Source organism: Spermophilus citellus (assembly GCF_964194105.1).
Source record: "Spermophilus citellus genome assembly, chromosome: 18".
Lineage (NCBI taxonomy): Eukaryota > Metazoa > Chordata > Mammalia > Rodentia > Sciuridae > Spermophilus > Spermophilus citellus.
The window spans coordinates 703,212-713,299 of NC_138200.1; the positions used below are offsets into that span (position 1 = coordinate 703,212).

Sequence of the window (10,088 nt, forward strand, 5' to 3'; positions counted from 1 at the left end):
ACATACAAAAATCTCTCTATACTATATCTTGCAACTTTACTATAAGTCTAACATTATTTTAAATTTTAACAAATACCATAAAATGAGAGCTAAATAGTTGGTGGATATGTTGATTAGCTTGGTTTAATCATTACATATGGTATACATATATAGCAACATGTCACATTGTATCCTATAAATGTGTACAACTGTGATTAGTCAATCAATAATGTTAACACTATGATTTATTTTCAAAATTCTAATTAATTTGAAAATGAGGTATAACATATAATGATCAACACACAGGTCATGGGAACAATGTAGAAATAGATCAGATACAAGTACACATGAATTCATGGATTATTAAGATGTCAGCATAATTTATATGAAAATGTGCTGAGATAATCTGATATCCATAATTGAAAATTGGACTTTTCCTCTAAAAATGAAAAGTATTCTAGACTTATTATAAGAGCTCTATTATGAGATATTCAAATAAAAACTAGGAGAAACTTTCTCATATCTTAGGCTAGTGATTACTCCTAAATAGAATTGGAAAATGACAGTGAAAAATTATATTTGTATATATTAGATTTCATGAAAAATTAAAATTTGCTCTTCCCAAGAGAATCAGCACAATGAGAAAGTTAGTTAGGAAAAGATTTTCAAATTATACTTCTGACAATTTAGTTGTATAGAGAGTATATAAAGAGCATGTGCACGCAGTCAGCTTTATAAATTTCAGAAGACCCAGATGCTCAGGAGGCTGAAGCAGGAGAATTCCAAGTTCCAGGCCAGCCTGGGCAATTTAGTGAGAACTTATCTGAAAATAAAGTTTGTTTGTTTGTTTAATAAAAGAGCTGGAGGTGTAGCTCAGTGGTAGAGTCCTCTGAATTCAGTTCCCATCAAAATAATAAGAAATAGTAAAAATTCAAGATATGAACATATTCATGTTCAAGAATGTTCTTTTATTTCCAAATGGCACATAAGCACACGAATATATGCTTGACATCATTATTCATTACAAGAATTAACATTAAAGCCACAGCAGGATAGTATGATATGCTCACCAGCACATGCAAAACTAGGGGAAAGACTGACAGTACCAGCTGGTGCAGATGTGAAGAAACTAAAGTGGTCAAACATGACTGGCAGAAGGGAGAAACTATGCATCCAATTTACAAAAGTGTTTGGACTTTTCTTGTACCGGCAAATACGTACCTACCATATGATGCTACAGTCTCACCACTAGATTCTTACCCTAAAGAAATAATCATCATTAGTTAAGGTAAGTTCCCTTTTCTGCAATGGGTTTTCCACCAGAACACAGGTGTGGTGAAAACCCCGCTAAATGAAGGCCAAAATGGGAAAGGAAAAGACTCACATCAACATCGTTGTCATTGGACACATAGATTCAGGCAAGTCCAACACTACTGGCCATCTGATCTACAAATGCGGTGGGATCCACAAAAGAACCACTGAAAATTTTGAAAAGGAAGCTGCTGAGATGGGAAAGGGCTCCTTCAAGTATGCCTGGGTCTTGGATAAACTGGAAGCTGAACGTGAGCGTGGTATCACCATTGACATCTCCCTGTGGAAATCTGAGACCAGAAAGTATTATGTGACTATCATTGACACCCCAGGACACAGAGACTTTGTCAAAAACATGATTACGGGCACATCTCAGGCTGACTGTGCTGTCCTGATTGTTGCTGCTGGTGTTGGTGAATTTGAAGCTGGTATCTCCAAAAATGGGCAGACCCATGAGCATGCCCTTCTGGCCTACACACTGGGTGTGAAACAACTAATCATTGGTGTTAGCAAAATGGATTCCACTGAGCCAGTCAGAAGAGATAAGAGGAAATTGTCAAGGAAGTCAGCAGCTACATGAAGAAAATTGGCTACAACCCTGACACAGTAGCATTTGTGCCAATTTCTGGTGGGAATGGTGACAACATGTTGGAGCCAAGTGCTAATATGCCTGGGTTCAAGGGATGGCGAGTCACCGGTAAAGATGGCAGTGCCCGTGGAACCACACTGCTTGCAGCTTTAGATTGCATCCTGCCACCAACTCATCCAACTGACAAGCCTTTGCATCTGCCCCTCCAGGATGTCTACAAAATTGGTGGCATTGGTACTGTCCCTGTGGGCCGAGTGGAGACTGGTGTTCTCAAGCCTGGCATGGGTCCCCTTTGCTCCAGTCAATGTCACAACTGAAGTAAAGTCTGTTGAGATGCACCATGAAGCTCTTCCTGGAGACAACGTGGGCTTCAATGTCAAGAACGTGTCTGTCAAAGATGAGCGCCGTGGCAATGATGCTGGTGACGGCAAACATGACCCACCTGTGGGAGCAGCTGGTTCCACTGCCCAGGTGATGACCCTGAGCCATCCAGGCCAAGTCAGTGCTGGCTCTGCTCCTGTACCGGACGGTCACACAGCTCACATGGCTTGCAGGTTTGCCGAGCTGAGAGAAGAGATTGATGGCCGTTCAGGTGAGAAGCGGGAATTTGACCCTGAATTCTTGAAACCTGGTGATGCTGCCATCGCTGACTGGTTCCAGGAAAGCCCAGGGTGCCGAGAGCTTCTCTGACCCTCCTCCTCCGGGTCATCGTGCTGTTCGTGGTCTGAGGCAGACAGTTGCTGTGGGTGTCATCAAAGCAGTGGACAGAAGGCTGCTGGGCTGGCAAGGTCACCAAGTCTGCCCAGAGAGCTCAGAGGGCAAAGGGAGATGACCCCTAACCCCTGCCCCCAGGCTTAAAGAGGGGTGAAGAACGGCCTCAGGAGGGTCCGTCTCAACTGGCCATTCAGGTTTAACAGTAAAAGACTGGTCAATGATAACAACGCATCGTAAGACCTTCAGAAGGAAAGGAAATGTCTTGTAGACCATTTTGGTTTCTGTGTGTGGCAGTTTTAGGTTATGAGTTTTTAAAATCCGTACTTTTTAATGGAAACAAGTTGACCAAAAATCTGTCACAGAATTTTGAGACCCATTAAAACAAAAAGTTTAATGAGAGAAAAAAAGGTGTGTTAGTCCCAGATATTTCCTCAATTATTGTGGAGAACCACATTTCAATATTAATTGCTTTGGGGGCTTTGTACAATGTTGTTTTCCAAACATGATCTCAAGTCCCCATGCAGATGTTTATTGCCACTGCAGTCACAGGTGAAATGCTAATTACTTCCCAAGAAGGAGGTGAGATCATGGAGTTCCAGTCATTTATTTCAGACTCAGATGCCCCTCCCCACTCCTGCACAGACACTGCACTGACACCCACTGTGTGCACCTCAGATGCCACTTGGTAAGTATCTGTATTCTGTCAGATAAGTGTTTGATTTATAGGAGAATTCTATCACAGGAAATCCCCAGGAACAAAGGACGTGTGTGTGTGTGTGTGTGTGTGTGTGTATAGTGTGTAGTTAGTATGTGCTCTGTTTTGTGGTGTGTGTGTGTGTGTGTGGTGTATAGTGTGTAGTGTGGTGTCTGTGTGTATAGTGTGTAGTTAGTATGCTCTGTTTTGTGGTGTGTGTGTGTAGTGTGTAGTGTGGTGTCTGTGTGTATAGTGTATAGTTAGTATGCTCTGTTTTGTGGTGTGTGTGTGTAGTGTGTAGTGTGGTGTCTGTGTGTATAGTGTGTAGTTAGTATGCTCTGTTTTGTGGTGTGTGTGTGTAGTGTGTAGTGTGTAGTGTGGTGTCTGTGTGTATAGTGTATAGTTAGTATGCTCTGTTTTGTGGTGTGTGTGTGTAGTGTATAGTGTGTAGTTAGTATGTGCTCTGTTTTGTGGTGTGTGTGTGTGGTGTATAGTGTGTAGTGTGGTGTCTGTGTGTATAGTGTGTAGTTAGTATGCTCTGTTTTGTGGTGTGTGTGTGTAGTGTGTAGTGTGGTGTCTGTGTGTATAGTGTATAGTTAGTATGCTCTGTTTTGTGGTGTGTGTGTGTAGTGTGTAGTGTGGTGTCTGTGTGTATAGTGTGTAGTTAGTATGCTCTGTTTTGTGGTGTGTGTGTGTAGTGTGTAGTGTGTAGTGTGGTGTCTGTGTGTATAGTGTATAGTTAGTATGCTCTGTTTTGTGGTGTGTGTGTGTAGTGTATAGTGTGTAGTTAGTATGTGCTCTGTTTTGTGGTGTGTGTGTGTGTAGTGTATAGTGTGTAGTGTGGTATCTGTGTGTATAGTGTGTAGTTAGTATGCTCTGTTTTGTGGTGTGTGTGTGTAGTGTGTAGTGTGTAGTGTGGTGTCTGTGTGTATAGTGTATAGTTAGTATGCTCTGTTTTGTGGTGTGTGTGTGTAGTGTATAGTGTGTAGTTAGTATGTGCTCTGTTTTGTGGTGTGTGTGTGTGTAGTGTATAGTGTGTAGTGTGGTATCTGTGTGTATAGTGTGTAGTTAGTATGCTCTGTTTTGTGGTGTGTGTGTGTAGTGTGTAGTGTGTAGTGTGGTGTCTGTGTGTATAGTGTACAGTTAGTATGCTCTGTTTTGTGGTGTGTGTGTGTGTAGTGTATAGTGTGTAGTGTGGTATCTGTGTGTATAGTGTGTAGTTAGTATGTGCTCTGTTTTGTGGTGTGTGTGTGTGTGTGTAGTGTGTAGTGTGTAGTGTGGTATCTGTGTGTATAGTGTGTAGTTAGTATGTGCTCTGTTTTGTGGTGTGTGTGTGTGTGGTGTATAGTGTGTAGTGTGGTGTCTGTGTGTATAGTGTGTAGTTAGTATGCTCTGTTTTGTGGTGTGTGTGTGTAGTGTGTAGTGTGTAGTGTGGTGTCTGTGTGTATAGTGTATAGTTAGTATGCTCTGTTTTGTGGTGTGTGTGTGTGTGTAGTGTGTAGTGTGTAGTGTGGTGTCTGTGTGTATAGTGTGTAGTTAGTATGTGCTCTGTTTTGTGGTGTGTGTGTGTAGTGTGTAGTGTGTAGTGTGGTGTCTGTGTGTATAGTGTGTAGTTAGTATGCTCTGTTTTGTGGTGTGTGTGTGTGTGTAGTGTGTAGTGTGTAGTGTGGTGTCTGTGTGTATAGTGTATAGTTAGTATGCTCTGTTTTGTGGTGTGTGTGTGTGTGTAGTGTATAGTGTGTAGTTAGTATGTGCTCTGTTTTGTGGTGTGTGTGTGTGTGTAGTGTATAGTGTGTAGTGTGGTATCTGTGTGTATAGTGTGTAGTTAGTATGTGCTCTGTTTTGTGGTGTGTGTGTGTGTGTAGTGTGTAGTGTGTAGTGTGGTATCTGTGTGTATAGTGTGTAGTTAGTATGTGCTCTGTTTTGTGGTGTGTGTGTGTGTAGTGTATAGTGTGTAGTGTGGTATCTGTGTGTATAGTGTGTAGTTAGTATGTGCTCTGTTTTGTGGTGTGTGTGTGTGTGTGTGTAGTGTGTAGTGTGGTATCTGTGTGTATAGTGTGTAGTTAGTATGTGCTCTGTTTTGTGGTGTGTGTATGTGTAGTGTATAGTGTGTAGTGTGGTATCTGTGTGTATAGTGTGTAGTTAGTATGTGCTCTGTTTTGTGGTGTGTGTGTGTGTGTGTAGTGTGTAGTGTGGTATCTGTGTGTATAGTGTGTAGTTAGTATGTGCTCTGTTTTGTGGTGTGTGTGTGTGTGTGTAGTGTGTAGTGTGTAGTGTGGTATCTGTGTGTATAGTGTGTAGTTAGTATGTGCTCTGTTTTGTGGTGTGTGTGTGTGTGTAGTGTGTAGTGTGGTATCTGTGTGTATAGTGTGTAGTTAGTATGTGCTCTGTTTTGTGGTGTGTGTGTGTGTGTGTAGTGTGTAGTGTGTAGTGTGGTATCTGTGTGTATAGTGTGTAGTTAGTATGTGCTCTGTTTTGTGGTGTGTGTGTGTGTGTGTAGTGTGTAGTGTGTAGTGTGGTATCTGTGTGTATAGTGTGTAGTTAGTATGTGCTCTGTTTTGTGGTGTGTGTGTGTGTGTGTAGTGTGTAGTGTGTAGTGTGGTATCTGTGTGTATAGTGTGTAGTTAGTATGTGCTCTGTTTTGTGGTGTGTGTATGTGTAGTGTGTAGTGTGTAGTGTGGTATCTGTGTGTATAGTGTGTAGTTAGTATGTGCTCTGTTTTGTGGTGTGTGTGTGTGTGTGTAGTGTGTAGTGTGTAGTGTGGTATCTGTGTGTATAGTGTGTAGTTAGTATGTGCTCTGTTTTGTGGTGTGTGTGTGTGTGTGTAGTGTGTAGTGTGTAGTGTGGTATCTGTGTGTATAGTGTGTAGTTAGTATGTGCTCTGTTTTGTGGTGTGTGTGTGTGTGTAGTGTGTAGTGTGTAGTGTGGTATCTGTGTATATAGTGTGTAGTTAGTATGTGCTCTGTTTTGTGGTGTGTGTGCAGTGTGGTGTGTGTGTGTAGTGTACAGTGTGTAGTGTGGGGGTGTTGTGTGACTGGCCACAGGCATATTTCTGCACAAAGTGTGAAATCACTCTTTCTGAGAGCAGCTGTTGCATCTGGTGCCTTTCCTGCCTCCATCAGCCTGATCTGTCCCATCCCCTGTCCCAGGTGTGGAGTCATTAAAGTATGCATGGCTAATGGGGGCTCACTAAAGGATTTTCAGGGACATCTTAGTCTTAAGGTGATATTATCACCCAGGCACGTAAGCAGATGTCCAACGTGCCTTGCCATTATCATTCTCCTATTAATCTCCTGCTGTTTCTCCCCTAATCACAAGATACATTTTTTTTAAAAAAAGCAACCTAAAAGGATAAAGATAAAAACAATAAAAATTCTACTTGCAGAACTTGTTTGATGAACATCACATCCTTGCCTCTGAAAGTAGGAATCGCCTAGTTTAAATCATCCCTGTCTCCAAATGTTCTATGACAAAGGGTATGAGCTTTAATCTATGTTGTATTTCAAGCAGCACCATGTTTATGCAATCCACAGATTTGCAGGTTCCTAAGTGTTTTCTCTAGCCCTGGGAAACGTGGATTCCCAAACCAGGACTTCATACTTGAGCAGACTTAAATTCATTTCATAAAGTCTTTTTCACATGATTCCTACAGTTTACCTTTCCCCCTTTTCTTAGTTTATTGCTCTAATTTCATTACCTATTTTTTTGAGAGAGATAGAGAGAGAATTTTTAATATTTATTTTTTAGTTCTCGGCGGACACAACATCTTTGTTGGTATGTGGTGTTGAGGATCGAACCCGGGCCGCCCGCATGCCAGGCGAGCACGCTACCGCTTGAGCCACATCCCCAGCCCTCATTACCTATTTTTAATTCCACTTATCACACCTCAAATTTCTCTTTTCAATATTTACTGGAATTTCAAATATTACAAAATGTTAAATTGGATCTAAAAGCTAATATTTTGGTTGCTGGGGTTATAGCTCAGCTGGTACAGAGCTGGCCTCACATGCACAAGGCCCTGGGTTCAATCTGCAGCCCTGAAAGAAACCTGGAATTCTGCTGTAAAATCCTTAAGAAATCAACAAAGGTATGAATGTGAGGTGCTTGTTTACTCAGATACCCTTCCCCACCCCTGTTCCCCTTGCTAGCCAGAGAGGTCACAATGCTTCACTGTTGGGGAACTTGGCCACCACTTCATAATCACCCAGGAAGTTGTGTCTTAACTCCCATCTTCCTGGATTCCTGCAGACTGAATTCTCCTTCTGTCTTCTCTTGTGAGAGACGATCACTCCGGGACATGTGCTCCCACTACCCACACTTTGTCCTGTCATCACTAGTCCAGTCCTTGACCAAAAGTGACGTCTCCCCAACTCACACATAAACTGTCCTCTTTATCCCAATTGCTGAGATTTGATGGCAATATCTTTGCAAATGATTTGATCTTTTCAATGTTAAATCGCATGATTCTGGAAAATAAATTTAGCAAAATTTCATGTATCGGCAATCTGCATGATCTTCAAAAAAGCTCTGTAAGTATGCAGCGTTCTGTATCTTTTCACACTACAATCAGCTGCAGCCACAAGACAGGACACCAGAGAGGTACAAGTTAACTACACTCACACAGGTCCTAGAGAGGGCCCACACTGGGGAGTCCCACAGGAAGTGGGAGAGTGAGGAAAACTTTCTATTATAAAAAGTACAAATATCACCAGATGTGGTGCCACATGCCTGTAATTCCAGCAATGGGGGGGCTGAGGCAGGAGGATTGCAAGGTAGGCCAGTCTTGGCAACTTGGCAAGGCCATACGGAACTTAGCAAGACCCTGTCTGAAAATAAACAATAAAAAGTGTTGGGGATGTACCTGATAGTGAAACAGCTCTGGTTCCTGTCCCAGTACCAAAGGAAAAAAAAGTTACATTTTATGAAAACACCAAAAACTTTTGGGACCTCAGGTTTGACACAAGTTTAGTAATACTTTGCTAAGACAAAATTATGAAAAATATCCTGCTATATTTTTATCTGAGAGATTTTATATTATATATATTTACATCAAGTATTTATTATTTTCTTCTAAGATTAAAGCTAGAAATATACCTGTAAAGTCTTAATTAAATCTCCACATACTTCAGTGGTGATCATTGAACAAGCTGTTTCCCCCAGGCCATCATTCACTTCAACCATATATAAGTTCTTTTGAAGCTCTCTTATGTAAGTATCTGCCAACCTAGGTCATTAAAGTTCTGTTACATTTTTATTTTTTTCAGTAGCAAACTGTAATTCTTATTATACTTTACACATAGTAAGTTCTTTTCATTAAACTGATTTTTTACATGTCTTGCCCTTTTGATATTAGTAGAGGAAATTAGGAAATGTTAACATTTTCATTGCCATTTTATTCAATAAGGTACATATTAGTGTGCTTTGAATTACTAAAAATACTGGAAAGACTTCTACCTAGGACAACAGTTTTCTTTGCTATTATTTAAAATAAGTTCTATAATTTAAATACCACCTTTGGTTGTCATTCAATATTTCCTTTTTATTACTTTATCAGTCTTTCTCCAAAATCTCCCCCTTTTTTTACTAATGTATTTTTGCTTGTACATTTAAGATTATTGCTTACATAAAAGAAAAATTTCAGCTGTCTTGACTTGTGACTATTCTAGATGATCATCTATTATTGATCTTAATAACATTTCCTGTTTCTAGAATGTTTCTCAAATGTGTATTTCAATTCTCAGTCATGGAAGTGGACATTCATCTCACAGCTGAGGTTTCTGTGTGGTAGAAATGACCATGCCAGAAGATAACTGAACAAGGCATCGCCAGCGTGATAGTATTTTTTCTTCTTGACTTCAAACATCCTCATATTTCACCATCCAACAATGAAGCTTCAGTGCTTTTGGAAGAAGGAATTGTTCTGAGGAAGGCTCTCTAAAAACTATCTTGAAACTTCTATTATTTTATCTTTTATACATGATGGTAAATATTTTGAAGTGTGATACATTTTACCCCAAACTGAAATTTCTTAACATGAAATAGCATCTATAGAGCTATAGGTAGGATAGAGGATTAGCATTCCCTCCATTGATTTTCAGAAGAATGCGTGGGTTTTCCAAACATCTCCCAGCATAAACCTTATCAGTTACTGTCACTTTTACTATATGCAGCTCGGTTATGAGCATCAATCCTTCAGAGTGACTATTACATAATTTTGTACAATGGTAGTTTCTTCCTATGGGCCTGAGACTACTTCAAGTGAACTCAGCTTTCTCTCAATTTCCTCACATCCCTTATTTGATCAGATTTTCCAAAAGAATCTTGGAAAGTTTCTGCTCTAGATCTGAAATAAACTGCCTTCACCCTCAAAGACACTTATTTCTTATACTGAGAAATTTTAGAGACCAAAACCTGGTTGTTAGAAATAGGCATTGATATTTGGTTGCCCATAATTTCTACAGTTTTTCAATGTAGAAAGGAAGGAGAGTATATATTTTTATGCATTTACTTACAAATTGATGTGACATTTATTTGTGTGTATGTGTGGTTTAGGGGCAAGAATGTAGCTCAGAGTAAATGAGAGTCCCTGCGTTTGATCTCTAGTACAAAACATTTTCTTAAATAATAAGTTAATATTGAATGTTTCTATCAAATGGAGGTTTTATTTATATTACCACTCACTTTCTCTTACATTGAAAGTCTTATTTTCCACTTAAATTAACATATTTGTTTCGAAAATACATCAACCCTTTTGTAAAATATATAAGCAAAATTTAAGCTTTATTGACAGATAATTTTGCC

General features: G+C 40.0%; 1 pseudogene across 1 annotated transcript; it reads left to right on the forward strand.

Annotated features, from left to right (window-relative positions):
* Positions 1-1,323: 1,323 nt before the first annotated feature.
* On the forward strand, positions 1,324-2,718 carry LOC308637302 (elongation factor 1-alpha 1-like; annotated as a pseudogene). The gene has a single exon. The product of its transcript is annotated as an elongation factor 1-alpha 1-like (transcript).
* Positions 2,719-10,088: the final 7,370 nt, after the last annotated feature.